Source organism: Macaca mulatta, chromosome 2 (assembly GCF_049350105.2).
Source record: "Macaca mulatta isolate MMU2019108-1 chromosome 2, T2T-MMU8v2.0, whole genome shotgun sequence".
NCBI lineage: Eukaryota > Metazoa > Chordata > Mammalia > Primates > Cercopithecidae > Macaca > Macaca mulatta.
Genome location: NC_133407.1, coordinates 124,402,794 through 124,419,614, shown reverse-complemented (window position 1 = coordinate 124,419,614; position 16,821 = coordinate 124,402,794). Strand labels below are relative to the sequence as shown.

General features: G+C 38.6%; 1 protein-coding gene across 19 annotated transcripts in view; it reads left to right on the top strand.

Moving 5' to 3' along the window:
- FHIT (fragile histidine triad diadenosine triphosphatase) overlaps window positions 1–16,821 on the top strand; it is a 1,490,910-nt gene that overhangs the window by 396,443 nt on the left and 1,077,646 nt on the right. For 18 of the 19 annotated variants that reach the window (XM_015130517.3, XM_077990313.1, XM_077990314.1 and 15 more), the window contains one exon: window positions 8,404–8,496. The gene's annotated coding sequence lies outside the window, so the exon portion shown is untranslated. 19 annotated transcript variants of the gene reach the window in all.

Sequence of the window (16,821 nt, the reverse complement as noted above, 5' to 3'; positions counted from 1 at the left end):
TAAAATAGGTGTCTTCCAAATTTCTTCTAAATTGATTTCTCCTCTTCCTGATAGTTAACCAGATAGACCATATTATAACTTTTTGCTCTCCTATTGTGGAAGAAACCAGACTAATAGCTTTTCCAAAACAACTGAGAGAACATTAGGATGTGGAATTGCAAATATATTTCCATTTTGTCATGAAGAAGCTTAATATTTTTCCCTGTTACTTAGACATTAATTAAAACAGTGACATTTCTCTACTTTTACTAGCACCAGAGTAAGAAAAGTAAATATTTTGTTATAAGAATCTTATTCCCTGACAGAAATCTCTAATGGTACCTTATAGTTCACTTACCACTCTCTTCTTTTGGTTTACATGGTTCTTCTGTTTGGCTATTGGGCTGCTTTCCAGTGAAAATCATGTTTTGATGATTTTCAGCTGCTTGTTTTAGTTATTTCCTCTCAACCTGGAGATTAGAGAAAAGTAAGTGTAGGGAAAGAAAAGTAATTTTCTCTTTACTCTTTGTGGTTGTTAGGTTGGGATAGACCCCGTAACAAGAGAAAAACAAACAGAAGTTTAAAATGTGTATATCTCATGTACACATGGGAGAAACCCAGAGATATGAATAAATCTCAAAGAGGTGGCCTTGAGTTCAGGCTCAAATACCATTGTCCACTGAAACAAAAAAAAGAAGGGTATGGGGGATAGTCAGTTGTGGAGGGATGCCCAGGAAAGTATGGTAAACATGGGTAAGGTTTGTTGTACAGATTTAAGTTGATGTCTTCTCCATTGGTAAGAGTCTCTAGTGATTTGGTCATCCTTCTCTTCCTGGTACAGAGAGGGAGACACCCTTACGAATAGAGATTTTGTAAATTCCCTTTACAAAAAGGTAACTTCCATTCTGTTTTCAGATCTTCTCCTGTAGCTGCAGTCTCTCAAAATAATCAGCTCAAAATAATCCTTATGCTAAAGAAGCATGTTGCGGGGAGGCATATTCTGGTCTACCAAGTTTCAATTCTTCACTGCTTATCATGGAGCCCAAGTTGAGCCAGGCAAGCTTTATATTCTTCATCCATCTGACAATCAGAAGTTATTAAATGCTTTCCATTGAGCACCATGTTAGGTACCACGAATACTACAAAAAGCACATTGGACAAAGATCTTAAGAAACTTGAGAAACATGACCATCTTTAGTAGTATAAGTTGGTAGGCCCATGAAATAAACCAAACTTGGTTGTAGGTATCCAGCAACTAAGAAGAAAGGGAATTATTTGACTTGTGTAACATTCCTTGTCTGACCAGAGAAAGCATTCCAGTTTTTCCATGCAGGTGAAATCTCTCTGTGATCAAAAACAAAGGGGTAATTTATTGGTTACAAAATAAATATTGACTTTGGTGTGGTTTTCAAACACAGGAGTAGGTGTTGGGAGGTAAGGGTGCGGGCATAGATCATAACTGTCTTTACTATTGTGTTTCTAGAGTTTGACTCAATGCCTGACTCATAGTAGGTGCCTGTCACATAGTTGTTAGATTTCATTGAACTATTCAGTAGATCATTTTGCACTGACTTTTGATAACAATGATAAAGTGCTGTAAACTCCATGCCTTTGAATATTGTTGTGTCTCTCTCAAGAAAGCCATCCCTTGTTCTCCTCCTTCTCATCCTTCAGGTCTCAGGTTTAATTTAAGTTCCTTTGTTTTAGTATCTCTTAGAGTGATCCGCTCCTTTGTTTTTTGTTTGTTTTGTTTTGTTTTTGAGACAGCGTTTCACTGTTATTGCGCAGGCTGAAGTGCAATGGCATGATCTCAGCTCACTGCAACCTCTGCCTCCCGGGTTCAAATGATTCTCTTGCCTCAGCCTCCCAAGTGGTTGGGATTACAGGCACCCACCACCATGCCTGGCTAATTTTTGTATTTTTAGTAGACACGGGGTTTTGCCATGTTGGCCAGGCTGGTCTCGAACTCCTGACTTCAGGTGATCCACCCACCTCACCTCCCAAAGTGCTGGGATTATAGGCATGAGCCACCGTGCCTAGCCTGCTCCTTTCTTTTAGAGCTGTTCCCTGAATTTCAAAGATTTCACTTCCTATGGGAGCCTTTGACTCATGCCCATCTCCCCCAATAGCTTCCAGGAGGATTAGATCACCTTTGTACCCTAGCCCCTAGCATTGTGCCTGGCACTTGTTATACTTATAAAAACTTTGTTAAATGAACAAAAGTAATTAATTACTAAACAATGTAGTGAGTTGTGTTTTAATGAGCTTTGAATGAAAACTGAATAATGGATTACAATAAAAGTAAGGTTAAACATAATAATAATGATGGCAATGATAATGATGATAAAAAAGGTGAATTCTAATCATGTGCTGGGTTCTTTACATAAATTATCTCACTGAATCCCCCTAACAACTTAATGAGGAAGCCAAAGTTATTATCCTCATTTTACCAAACAGGAAAATGAGCATGGAGAAGACAGATGATTACTTGGGTACAATCATGCAACTGTTTGGTTGATAGAGCCCGGGATTCAAACCCATGTCCTTCACCACTAAGAAAAATATCTCCCTATGCTATTTTGCTAAAGCATTCTCAAGTCCACAATCTGGAGGAACAGAATTATCTGTCCTCATGTGTCCTGAGTAGTGTGACAAGTTACCCTGTGACAACCCAAAATAGCAACAGTCCCCCCATCATTTCACAGTGAGGCTTCAGCCTTGTTTCTGTCCAGGAACAGAAAATGTAGCACCAGAGGCCATATGTTCTTTCCTTTCGCTATCAGCGGGGCTGGAGAGAGATGTTCTTATCACCCATCTCGTTTTAGTGCACAGCCCCCTAGCTGAACGCCCTTTGCTGCAGTTCCATTTATAAGGAGTATCACGTACTTCATTTGTTCAATTGAAAACCCGATGTTTATTGCAATGCAGAGCAGCCACATTATTATAAGTACTTACTCAGACAAATTAAATGATTCAGTGTAGTAGCTCTGAAAAGTCTAATTTCCATGTGTGGAATCATGTTTATTGACACTCAAATTCAAAGGCGCAAAATAGCATATTTACATTGGTAACTTATTCATAACATTCCTTTACTACCTTGCTCGTTTTATTGTTAGAAACCAATCCAAATCCCATTTTTAGGATGACACGCACAAAAGGATAATATTGAACTATTGTAACTGTGATGGAGGCCAAACAGTGAGAGCAAATCCAGCATTTTACTGGTGCCTCCTGCCTTCCAGTTTCATGTATTGGGATTTGGGGATGGCCAGATTTTTCTTTAAAGGTTTGGTTGTTTCTTTTTAAACATACAATATTGACCCAGGAGGAAGCATTCAGGTCACTTTGGGCTTTCACTTCATGATTACTGCACTTTCCTGCAAGCTTTTTTTGCTTCACAGACTCTCTCTCCAGGAAAAGAAGGAACATTTTTCACAATTCTAGCCCCTTTCAAGAATGACCTCCTTGGCTCAAAGAGGATCTTGCAGTTATTAGCAGCAAAAAATGAATTATCCTAAAGCAAACTCTTTTCTTTTTTAAGAAAAGATTTCATTTTGTGGGGGAAAACCTAATCTCAAGTCCTAGAACATGGAAGGTTAACGACCAACTTGCTTTAAGGAGAGAAATATGACGAGCAAAATTGCCAAGTCTGCCGAAGTACTAATCAAGCATATTGTTCCCTTGATTCTAGAAAATTGCAACGTGCTTTTAAAAAGGTTGAAAAGATGTTCATGGTGTACTCTTGGTTTACTTTGTCTGTAAATGTGTGTTCCTGTGTCCTGTAGTGTTGGTGGTTCCAGGGCCAATGAGGAGGTGGTGAAGACCATGGCTGCTTGTGGTGTTCTGGTGTTCCCCTGGCAGAGAGCTCCTTGTCAATCCAAATGACAGACGGTTCCCTCTGCTGGCTGAACTGAAATTCAGCCCTCCACACTGAGACAGTCTGGGAGGAATCACGAATGGTCTCACTGATTATTAAAACACAGTTTTGAGTTTCATCTTTAAAAAACTAATCTCGACCAGCCCGACCAACATGGTGAAACCCCGTCTCTACTAAAAATACAAAATTAGCCGGGCGTGGTGGTGCGTGCCTATAATCCCAGCTACTTGGGAGGCTGAGGCAGGAGAATCACTTGAAACTGGGAGGCAGAGATTGCAGTGAGCCGAGATTGTGCCATTGCACTGCAGCCTGGGCAACAAGAGCAAAACTCCGTCTCAAAAAAAATAAAAATAAAAAACAAACAAACAAACAAAAAACTAACCTCATCTATCCCCATGTATGATTAGCTTAAGTGCAGTCCAGAACTGGTAACTCCCTTCCTTCCTTCCTTCCCTCCCTCCCTCCCTCCCTCCCTCCCTCCCTTTGTCCCTCCCTCCTTCCTTCCTTCCTTCCTTCCTTCCTTCCTTCCTTCCTTCCTTCCTTCCTTCCTTCCTTCCTTCCTTCCAAATCATTTTCACCAATAATGTCCTGTCCTTCCCTCCAACCTCCACTTTCTTTGCTGCCTCTAACCCCTGCCCAAAATTCCTTACCATAATGGGATGTATTTGACTAGTCCATTGTTTATACTTTTACATACATATATGTGAATCCACAGCAGCAGTACCCAACTTTTTGGCACCAGGGACTGGTTTTGTGGAAGACAATTTTTCCATGGATGGGGAGTGGGGGATATGGTTTCGGGATGAAACGGTTCCACCTCAGATCGTCGAGCGTTAGGGTCTCATCATAAGAAGCAGGCAGCCTAGATCCCTGGATCCTCGCATACACAGTTCACCATAGGGTTTCTGCTCTTATGAGAACCTAATGTCCCTGCTGACCTGACAGGAGGCGGCGCTCAGGCAGTAGTGCTTGCTTGCCCGCCACTCACCTCCTGCTGTGTGGCCCGGTTCCTAACAGGCCACAGACTGGTACTGGTCTGCTGCCTGGGGGTTGGGGACCCTGATCTACAATGAATACATACTATTGTGTTTGTATGTTTAACATTTTCCTTTGTGTTGCTTTTCTGCCTATGACATTTATGAAACATCCACACTGATGCCTATAAAACCAATCTATGCTTTTTAACAGCCATAGGTCCTTTAATCATATAAATGTAGCATATTTTATTTACCCATTTGCCTTTAAGGGTGACTTTTAGGTCATTTCCAAGTTTCGTTAGACTGAAAAAGGTGCTGCAATAATTATTTTAGTACATATCTCCTTATATGTGTGTTTCTTAGCCCTGGTATAACCCCCAAGAAGAGTCACTATGCCATGGCATATGTGTAATGTCACTTTTGATAATATAGTAAAATTGCTCAATAGAATAATATACCAATTCATGATTCTGCTGGAAGTAAACTAGAATAATATGCTATTTTTTCTCATATCTTGGACAACACTGAATTGTGTCAGTCTTTTTCATATTAACTAGTCTGACAGAAATAAAGTAGAATCCCATTATTTTCATTTGCATTTTCCTCATGTTTAGTTAGAGTATTAGTCGGTTTTCATGCTGCTGATAAAGACATACTGGAGACTGGGCATTTACAACAGAAAGAAGTTTAATGGACTCACAGTTCCACATAGCTGAGGAGGCCTCACAATCATGGCGGAAGGCAAGGAGGAGCAAGTCACATCTTACATGGATGGCAGCAGGCAGATAGAGAGCTTGTGCAGAGAGACTTCCGTTTTTAAAACCATCAGGTCTCTTGAGACTTATTCACTCTCATGAGAACAGCATAGAAAAGACCCATACCCATGATTCAATTATGTCCCACCAGGTTCCTTCCATGACACATGGGAATTATGGGAATTACAATACAAGGTGAGATTTGGGTGGGGACATAGCTAAACCATATCAGTGAGGTTAAGCTGCTTTTCTTATGTCTATGGTCCATTGTTTCTTCTTTTAATCACTATTTAAAAAAATATTTATTTATCTTTTTCTCTTTGTTGATTTTAGGCGTTCCTTATGTATTCTGCTTATTCCCTGTTAAATATGTTGCTAATATCTTTGGCTAGTCTGGCATTTGAGAAGATAATTTATTCAGATGATCAGTACAGTTAAATTGTTATGGTTTCTAAATTAATTCTATGTACTATCAAGAAGTCAGGCATATTTCTATCTGCAATCTATTGAAAATCCTTTTGGATCTGCTTTCAAAATATTTTGCAAAGGACTGATCAGTTTTCACTATCCTGCGTGCTACCTGGCTAGCACCTTTATTCACCAGGATAACTGCAGGAGCCTCCTAAGTGGCCTTGTTCTTCAGTTTATTCTTTCCAAACAGCCAGAGAGAGCTTATTAAAATGTAAGTCAGATCTTGGTTCACTTCTGCTCAGAACTAGGCAATGGCTTCCCACCTTGCTCCAAGTAAAAGCCTAAGTTCTTAGAGTGGCCCATAAGGTCCAGCACCCTCCAGCTCCTTGTCATCACTCTGACCTGGTTTCCTGCCACTCTCCCCTGGCTATTCCAGCCACACTGGCCTCCCTGCTGTTTTAACATACAAACATGCACCTGCCTGGGATGTTTGTACTTTCTGTTCCCTCTGCCTAGAATTTCTTCATCCAGAGCCATCATCATGGCTGTCTCCTGCACCTCAAATCTTCCCTGAAACATTACCTTTTCAGTGAGATCTTTCCTGATCTCCTTGCTCAAAAATGAAACAATCTCCCCAAACACACTGTATTGATTTCCTAGGGTGGCAGTAATTAAGTACCATACACTGAGTGGCTTAAAACAACAGAAATTTATTGTCTCATAGTTCTGGAGGCTACAAGTCTGAAATCAAAGTGTCACCAGGGCCATGCTCCCTCTGAAATCTGCAGGGAAATCTTTCTTTGCTTCTCCCTAACTTCTGGTGATTTGCCTGCAATCCTTGGCTTGCAGCTACATAACTCCAAAGCTACATAACTCCAATGTCAGCCTTTGTCCTCACATGGTGTTCCTTCTCCCCTGTGTCTCTGTGTCTTCATGTGGTCATCCTCTTATATCCAATCATATTGGATCAGAGGCCCGCCCACCAAACTCCAGTATGACTTCATCTTAACTTAAATAATTATATCTGTATCAATTCTATTACCAAATAAGGGCACATTCTAAGTACTGAGGGTTAGGACTTCAACATATCTTTTTTCCTGATGGGGAGGGGTTAGGGGAACAGAATTCAACCCATAACACTCACCACCTCCCTTCCTGCTATGTGTTTCTCCAGAGTCCTTAGCACTATTTAAGCAATCACGTATTTTCATATGTATCTTGTTTGTTTGTCTCCTCTACCAGAAGGTAGACAGCATCATGGTCCCGGTCTGGGACCATTATGTTCACTACTATAGAGAATAGTGCCTGACACCTTAGTAAAATCTCAATAAATATTTGTTAAATGAATGATCATCTGCTTTCAATTACTACATTGAGCTGACCATGTAACATGATGTGGACCAAAATTATTAGATTAAAAAAGGAAACAATTACCTCTAAATGAGATCCTAGGGAATGAATTGGTGTTTATGATATTTTTATTTCAAAGAAGTGTACATGAAGGAAACCCAGAGGTAGAGGTCAGAGCAGTGAGGAACCAGCCAGTTGGGGGATTAGTGCATTGTCATTGAGTGATTTATGGGCAGCAAGGTCTCAATAGCCTCCCTGTCACTTGTCCACTTTGGGGTTATCCCTGCAAGTAAGGTGGGTCATGGGGCTTTCACTTCACCCTAGCATCTAACATGTGCCAGAAACTGTGCTTGGTGCTTTATTCTTATTTAGAAAAAAAAAATCTTCTTCATAAATGTATCCTTCAAATATTATTATACCCGTTTGATAGAGATGGAAAGTGAGTCTCAGCGAAATTGAGCAGCGACATAGGACATAGACGTAGTAAACACATTACTAGGATTCAAACTCAGGCCAGTGGGACCAAAAAAACCCATGTTCCTTTGCTTGTCAGATTCCTTCAGATTCTGTGGACACCAGAGTTTCAAGGGAAAGTGAGTAAACTGGCCCACACATGATGCTTCATACAAATGACTTGGCATAGACCATCAGAAAACCAGAGAAAGACTCTTCCCACCAGACACATGGGTCAGCCTTATCTCTTTGCAAAATGGAAAGCCCCAGTGCCAGGACTTTCCAGTTCTTGAAGAGGGTCAAATGATGCGGCTGAAACAACCCTGGACTAGGAATCAGAAATGAATAATTAAGGCACGGTTCTGCCCCTTTTCTTGTGTGCTCATGTATGAACCACTTATACCCTTTTGAGCCACAGTCTCCCATGTGCAGACTAATGACAATGCATACAAAAATCACATATGTACTTCCATTCTGCCCTTTTAACAATACCTGTGTGGCAATGCTCAGTATTCACGGTGAATATTCCTAATGAAATTGAACCTAGAGCCATCTGGATCACTTCTGAAATAATCATCTGAATTCCTTGTCCTTGGTGTAGGTGTCCTGGGAATACCTGCCTGCTTAGACCTTCTGTAAAAGCTCTGTGCATCCTGCCACTGAGGACTCCGAAGAGGCAGCAGTCTTCTGAAAGGTAGGGTTTACTTAATTTTGATTTTTTTTTCAAAGAGTTTGAAATAATTGACCTGCTATGAGTACTCTTATAATAGTAGTCATGTTCCTATGTACATGTAAAATAGAACTTTTAAAATGGTAAAATTTCAGGGCTAGATTCCCTTGGAGAATTTACCCTCTTTCGACTTCTATTTGTAGCTGCCATTTTAAAAATTGGGGTATAAATATTATGTCAGTTAAATAAAAGAATGATGACTTCACTTTCTGAAGAAAGCATTCCCCTTCTTTTCCATGAAATGTAACTTACCTGTTACCTGATTGACATGCCATTATATTATCCTTTCCCCAGCAGTTACACATATTTAATAATTTTTATGTGTAAAAAGTAAGGTTAAACAGTTACAAAGTCAAGTTGTTATGTTTTGCATGGCTTTAAGAATGCTAGTGGAATGGAAATGAAATTAGGAGCAGCAGGAGGAGGCTCTGTTATGAAACAGAATTCCTTCCACGGCATGGTACCGTTCGTGATCAGAGGAAGTCCTAGTGGCATATACTGGGATGGACAGTGAAGGGTAGGTCTTACAAAGAGGCTTTAAGTTACAGTAAAATAATCACTTGTCTGTATGCATCTTTGAACGATTTCACTGGATATGTTGAATATGTATTTTTAAAAATAGCAGCAAAGGGCCTATAATCCCAGCAATTTGGGAGGCCGAGATGGTGGATCACTTGAGGGCAGGAGTTTGAGACCAGCCTGGCCAACATGGTGAAACCCCGTCTCTACCAAAAATACAAAAATTAGCCAGAAGCAGTGGTGGGTGCCTGTAATCCCAGCTGCTCAGGAGGCTGAGGCAGGCAGGAAAATTGCTTGAACCCGGGAGGTGGAGGTTGCAGTGAGCCAAGATCGTGCCATTGCAGTCCAGCCTGGGTGACAGAGTGAGACACTGCCACAAAAAAACCCAAAATAATAATAATAGCAATAAAGTAGGAGCAATGCACTAACCTGGTAATCTCTAGCATGTCGTCAGGGGACCGTGCTCATGTAACCCCTCCCTAGGACTCATATTTACTCCTTTCCTTTTCTGTCACTTCATCTCATCTTTACACCTTTAACAATATCTCTCATTCCCAGGTCTCAGACAATTTAACATGTATAATAATATGTATATTGAATAATCCTATGTGCCAGAACACAAAGATACTATGCTCCTTTTTCTGCTTCCAGTTGAGACCCAGTTTCCTGTATCCACTTTACAATGTCAACCAGCTTATCCTTCGTGCCGCCTTCCCTTTCCCTTTCATTCCACAGTCACTTGAAACCCATGGTTTATGCAAAATTTGCAAAGTTAGGCAGGATTGCTCCTAGAGTTGTAGAACTGTGAGACATTGCTGCATCTTGTCATGGGATGAGGCAGGCATCTTTAGGTAGTTTACCTGGAAAACAAAGAAAATTTAAAGGCAGTAAATGAAATAAGGCAAAATGGAGCACTGGTGTTATGTGCTTTTTCATACGAGCCTTTGCATATAATTATGTGATCCTTTTTGTTATTGTTTGGGTTAGTGTTTTAAGCTCTGAAGGAAGGCTTTTTTTTTTTTTTTAGACGGAGGCTCCCTCTGTCTGTTACCCAGGCTGGAGTACAGTGGTGCGATCTCAGCTTACAGAAACCTCTATCTCCTGGGTTTAAACAATTCTCACGCCTCAGCTTCCCAAGTAGCTGGGATTACAGGCACAAGCCACCACACCCAGCTAATTTTTGTATATTTAGTAGAGATAGGGTTTCACCATGTTGGCCAGCCTGGTCTTGAACTACTGACCTCAAGTGATCCACCCATCTCAGCCTCCCAAAGTGCAGGGATTACAGGAATGAGCCATTGCGCCCATCAAGAAGGCTCTTTTTAAACATAAAAGCTGTCAATATAAAATATATTGTTTCTGGAAAGGTGGCATTTTAATATTAATAATTACTGATAAAAAAAAAACTGGCAGGGCACGGTGGCTCACTCCTGTAATCCCAGCACTTTGGGAGGCTGAGGCGGGCAGATCACGAGGTCAGGAGATCAAGACCATCCTGGCTAACACAGTGAAACCCCGTCTCTACTAAAAAAATACAAAAAAGTAGCCGGGTGTGGTGGCAGGTGCCTGTAATCCCAGCTACTCGGGAGGCTGAGGCAGGAGAATGGCATGAACCCAGGAGGCAGAGTTTGCAATGAGCCATGATCGCGCCACTGCACTCCAGCCTGGGCAAAAGAGCAAGACTCCATCTCAAAAAAAAAAAAGAACTATAGACTATTTAAGTTTTAGAAACCCTACTTACTCCTAGAAAGACGTATATTTTGTCTCCTAATAGTGAAGGATATGTGCCCGATGTCTCCAAAACCCCTTTGCTATTTCTTGTCTTTACACAGACAGACTCAGAGTTCTACTGTTTGTTGTGTGCTCTTAGTGAACTCAACCTCTCGGAACTCTGGTTTCTTCCTCCATAAAATGAAGCTAGTTATTCTAGGGAACTGCTGCAAAGAATAGTTGTGAAGGATTAACTGACGATTTATGTAAAGTGGTTAGCAAGGTGGCTGGTATACAAATCTTTCAAGAAATGGAAGCCATAATGATTGTGATTAGAAGGAATTATGCAATTACCAACTCTGGATTGGCATTTTAGGATTTTCAGTATTGTATTTCTCTTGGGATATTATCTATTGCAGTTTTCAATGAGTCAGGATTTAGAGATATCTGAGACCAAAGAAATAAGGTAAAATAACGTGGCCAAGTACCATGTAGATTATCACTGATAGTCATGATTCTGTATAAGTCTCATTGCTTTGAGATTAAATGCCACCAGTCTAAGAGCTAGAATTGATTGATGTTCTACCATTCTATCATTTAACTTTATGCTGTGTTTTCATTCCAAGCCTTCTCATGTACTTGGCAAGATGATCAAGGAAGCCCTGACCTTGGCTTCTATTTCTACTTAAAACTAAACTCAAATGTCACTAAATGAGGGAATGGATGGAGGTTAAGTATTTTGAGGCGAGGTGTTAGGAAATGCAAAGCAATGTTTCCTAAATGTTTTTACTTGTTTCCATTTCCAGTATGGCTAAGTAAGTTCTACTGGACCTGCAATTCTCACAGATATCAACTATAAAGTACCAAAAGACCAAAAAAAAAAAAAAAAGAAAGAAAAAAGAAAAAAAGAAATTACTAGAGAATAAAAATAAGCAGAAAGATTCTGGAAGGGAGCTGAAATTCAAAACTTGGAAGCACAGATCTGTCCAGAGTGAGTTTCCCATTTTACAACTTTTAGACTGAAAGCAGGCTAAAATTAATGTCACTTCAGATGGCCAGCCTCCAATAGAAAACTCACAGTGTTTTTGGTTTGAAGACCCAAAGAACAAGGTTCAGGGCAATCATAGCCACAGGAAAATGAATTTAGAATCTTGGAAAGAGGAGAGGCAGAGAGGGGAAGCTCCCAAATCTGTATATAAACACTACCCCCATTTCTGGCTGACTCTTGGATTTATTAATGTGAGACAAACTAAACTTTCAGACAAAAAGAGTTACCAGAGATAAAGCAGAATATTTCATAATAGTAAGTCATATTAAGAAGGTGTAAGAATTATAGATGAATATGCTCTTGATAAAATTCCAAGTGAGGTCACGTCATGTAATTTTGAGGTATATGTCATGTGTATATTCTTGGATGGAGCAGACACAAATTATCACAAAGTTAAAAGAACTGAACTGAAGTTTGAGCTGCCACCCAAAAGATAGTTTGAAATTTGAGTATAACTAATTGCCTGCTAAAACAAATAAATCAATACCCTTCAGAAAACTGTAACAGGATTCAAACTCTTCATACCATAACATACATACTTGCAAATCATACAAGCCCAAATTACATGATCTATGAAAACCCAATAAAATTGACTCATTCTGAAGACAAAAGGCAATTATCTGAGACCAATTCCAAGATGAGCCAGATGTGGGAATTAACAAAGATTTTAAAGTGGCTATTATAACCATGCTCCACAAATAATAGGAAAATAAACTCACAATGAATAAGAAGGTAGTAAACAGAAACTGCAAAAAGAACCAAATAGAAATTCTGAAAACTGAAAATACAATATTCAAAATAAAAACTCATTGAGTATACTTACAGCAACTGGAGGTAAAAAAGGAAAGTGTCAGTGAACTTAAAGAGATCCATAGAAATTTTCTTTTGGAAGAACTGAAAGAAAAAAAGACTTAAAACAACTGAATAGAAAAAATAAACAGAGACTCAGGGACCTGTGTAACAGAAATTAAAATGCCTAGTTTACATGTAATTGGAGTCTCAGAAGGAGAAGAGAAAGAGAATGAAACAGAAAAAATATTTGAAGAAATAATGGGCCCAAATTTTCAAATTTGGTGAAATACATAAATGCATAGAGCAAGAAATGCAGTGAACCCCAAATGGGATACATTTAAAGAAAACTGTGCATAGGTACGTCGTATTCCAACTGGTGAGCACCAACAATAAAGAGAGAATCTTGATAGTAGCCAGAGAAAAATGGCACAGTATCTTTGGTGGAACAATGCTTTAAATGAACACTGCCGTCTCGTCAGAATTTATAAAGGCCAGAAAAAGTGAAATGATATTTTTAAAGTACAAATGAGGGGGGAAAAAAAGCAAAAAACTGTTAATCCAGAATTCTACATGTAGTGAAAATACCCTTTGTGAGTAAAGGCAAATTAAGGACATTTTCAGATAAAAGGAAACTAAGAGCATTTATTGTCAGCGGACCTGCACCACAGAAATGCTAAAGGAAAGATTATTCAGGCTAAAGTGAGATAACACCAGATGGAATCTTAAGTCTTCAAGAAGGAATAAAAAAAATTGGAAATTGTAAATATAATTTTTCATGATAAGATCTTTAACATACACAGGACCTGTTAAAGCAAAAATTATAACATTGTCTTGTGGTGTTTGTGATGTCATATGTATAGATGTAATTCATATGACTTTATAGCATAAAGAATGGAGGTGGTGGCAAATGGATTTATACAGTTGCAAAGTTTTTCAATTTTATGTAAGATAGTATAAAATTAAATCTAGGTAGACTGTGAAAGATCAAGAATATATGTTTTAATTCCTAGAACAACCACTGAAAATCCAAAGATAAAATAGAATCCTAAATTAAAAGAAAAAAAAAAGATCCAAAGATTGCAGAGGGAAGAAAAAGAAAAACAAGAAGCAGAGGAGCAAACAGAAAACAAATAATAAACTTACAGCTCTAAATGCAACCAGATCAGTAATCAGATTAAATGTCAATGGACTAATGACTCTAAAATGTAGAGGTGTCATAGCAAAATTCTACCTGATGTACAAAGAAGAGCTGGTACAATTCTACTGAACTATTCCAAAGAATTGAAGAGGAGGAATTTCTCCCAAACTCATTCTATGCATTCACCCTGATACCAAACCTGACAAAAACACAATGAAAAAAAAAATCAATAGGCCAATATCCCTGACGAACATAGAGGCAAAAATCTTCAACAAAATACTAGCAAACCCAGTTCAGCACATCAAAAAGTTAATTCACCATGATCAAGTAGGCTTCATTCTGGCTTGCAAATTTTGTTCAACATATGCAAATAAAAATGTGATTTACCACATAAATAGGATTTTAAAAAGCCTTAGAATTATCTCAATAGATGTAGAAAAAGCTTTTGCTATAATCCAACATCCCTTCATGATAAAAAACTTCAAGAAGCTAGGCAATGAAGAACATACTTCCAAATAATAAGAGCCATCTATGATAAAACCACAGCCAATATCATACTGAATGGGCAAAAACTGAAAGCATTCCCCTTGCAAACTGGAACAAGACAAAGATGTCCACTCTTACTACTCCTATTCAACATAGTACCGGAAGTGCTAGCCAGAGCAATCAGGTAAGAGAAAGAAATAACATGCATCTAAATAGGAAAAGAAGAAATTGAACTATCTCTCTTTGCAGACAATATGATTCTATTCCTAAAAAACTCAAAGACTCCACCAAAAGCCTCCTAGAACTCAGAAACAACTTCAGTAAAGTTTTGGGACGCAAAATCAATGTACAGAAATCAGTAGCATTTCTGCACACCAATAATGTTCAAGCTGAGAGCCAAATCAAGAAGGAAATCCCATTAACAATAGCCGGAAAAAATAGAAGTATATAAAATACTTAGGAATACATCTAACCAAGGAGATGAAATATGTCTACAAGGGGAACCACAAAATACTGCTAAAAGAAATCATAGATGACACAAACAAATGGAAAAACATTCCGTGCTCATGGATTGGAACAATCAATTTCATTAATGGGGCCATACTGCCCAAAATGATCTACAGGTTTTATACTATTCCTATAAAACTACCCTACCTTATTTCACAGAACTGGAAAAAACTATTATAAAGTACATGTGGAGTCAAAAAAGAGCCTGAATAGCCAAAGCAAACTTAAACAAAAAAGAACAAAGCTGGAGGCACACATTTTTCAACTCCAAGCTATACTACAAGGCTACAGTAATCAAACCAGTGTAGTACTGGTACAAAACAGACACAGAAACCAATGGAACAGACTAGAGAACCTAGAAATACAGCTGCACACTTACAACCATCTGATCTTCAACAAAGTCAACAAAAGGAATGGAGAAAGGATTCCTTATTTAACAAATGGTGCTGGGATATCTGGCTAGCTATATACAGATGAATGAAACTGGACCCCTACATTTCACCATATACAAAGCTAACTCCATATGGAGTAAAGATTTAAATGTAAGAACTCAAAGTATGAGAATCCTAGAGGAAAACCTAGGAATCACCATTCTGGACATCAGCCTTGGGAAAGAATTTATGACTAAGTCCTCAAAAGCAATTGCAAGAAACCTAAAAATTGACAAGTGGGACTAATCAAACCAAAGAGATTCTGCATAGCAAAAGAAACTATCAACAGAGTAAACAACCTATAGGATGACAGAAAATATTCACAAATTACACAGCCACTAAAGGTCTAATATCCAGAATCTATAAGGAACTTAAATGATTGAACAAGCAAAAACCAACCCCATTAAAAAATGGGCAAAAGACATGAACAGAAACTTCTCAAAGGGAGACAAGACATACAAGTGGCCAACAAACATGAAAAAATGCTCATCATCACCAATCATCAGAGAAATACAAATGAAAACCACAATGGAATACCATCTGACACCAGTCAGAACGGCTAAAGTAAACAATGAAATACCATCTCACACCAGTCAGAACAGCTAAAGTAAAAAAACAAAAAACAAAAAACAAAAAACAAAAAAAAACATGTTGGTGAAACTGCTGACTGCTGAGAAACAGGAATGCTTATACACTATTGGTGGGAATGTAAATTAGTTCAGCCACTGTGGAAAGCAGTTTGGAGATTTCCCAAAGAACTTAAAACAGAACTACCATTTGATCCAGCAATTCCTTTACTGGGTATAGATCCAAAAGAAAACAAATCATTCTACCAAAGACACACGTGCTTGCATGTTCATTGTCACAGCACTATTCACAATAGCAAAGATATGGACTCAACCTAGGTGCCCATCAATGGTGGATCAGATAAAGAAAATTTGGTACATATATACCATAGGATATTATGCAGCAATAAAAAAGAATGAAATCATGTCATTTGCAGCAACATGGATGCAGCTAGACACCATTATCCTGGCAAATTAATGCAGGAACAGAAAACAAAATGCCACATGTTCTCACTTATAAGTGGGAACTAAACTGTGGGTACTTGTGGACATGAAGATGGTAACAATAGACACTGGGGACTACTAGAGCAGGGAAGAAGTGAGGGGGAAAAAGGTTGAAAAACCAAATGGTGGGTACTATGCTCAGTACCTGGGTAATGCTACCATTCATACCCCAAACCTTAGCATGATGCAATATACCCAGGTAACAAACCTGCAAATGTACCCCCTGAATCTAAAATGAAAGTTGAAAAAAAAAATAAATAGAAACAGATGAAAGAGGTTTTTTTCAAAAAGACCTAAGCCCAACCTTTATGAATGTAAGCTACTTTCAAATGATTGACAAAATGAATAAATTTTGTGGGCAAAGAAACCAACCAAACAAAAATAAATAAACATCCAAAAAATGCAGAGATGATTAGAATGTATAAAAAAGCAAGAACAGCTATATTCTGTTAGGAGATAGCCTTTAAATGTAAAAACACAGATAGGTTTAAAATAAATTGCTGGAAATAGATACACCATGGAAACAGCATAGGAAGTCTAGAGTGGCTATATTAATATCAGACAAACTAAACTTTAAGACAAAAAATA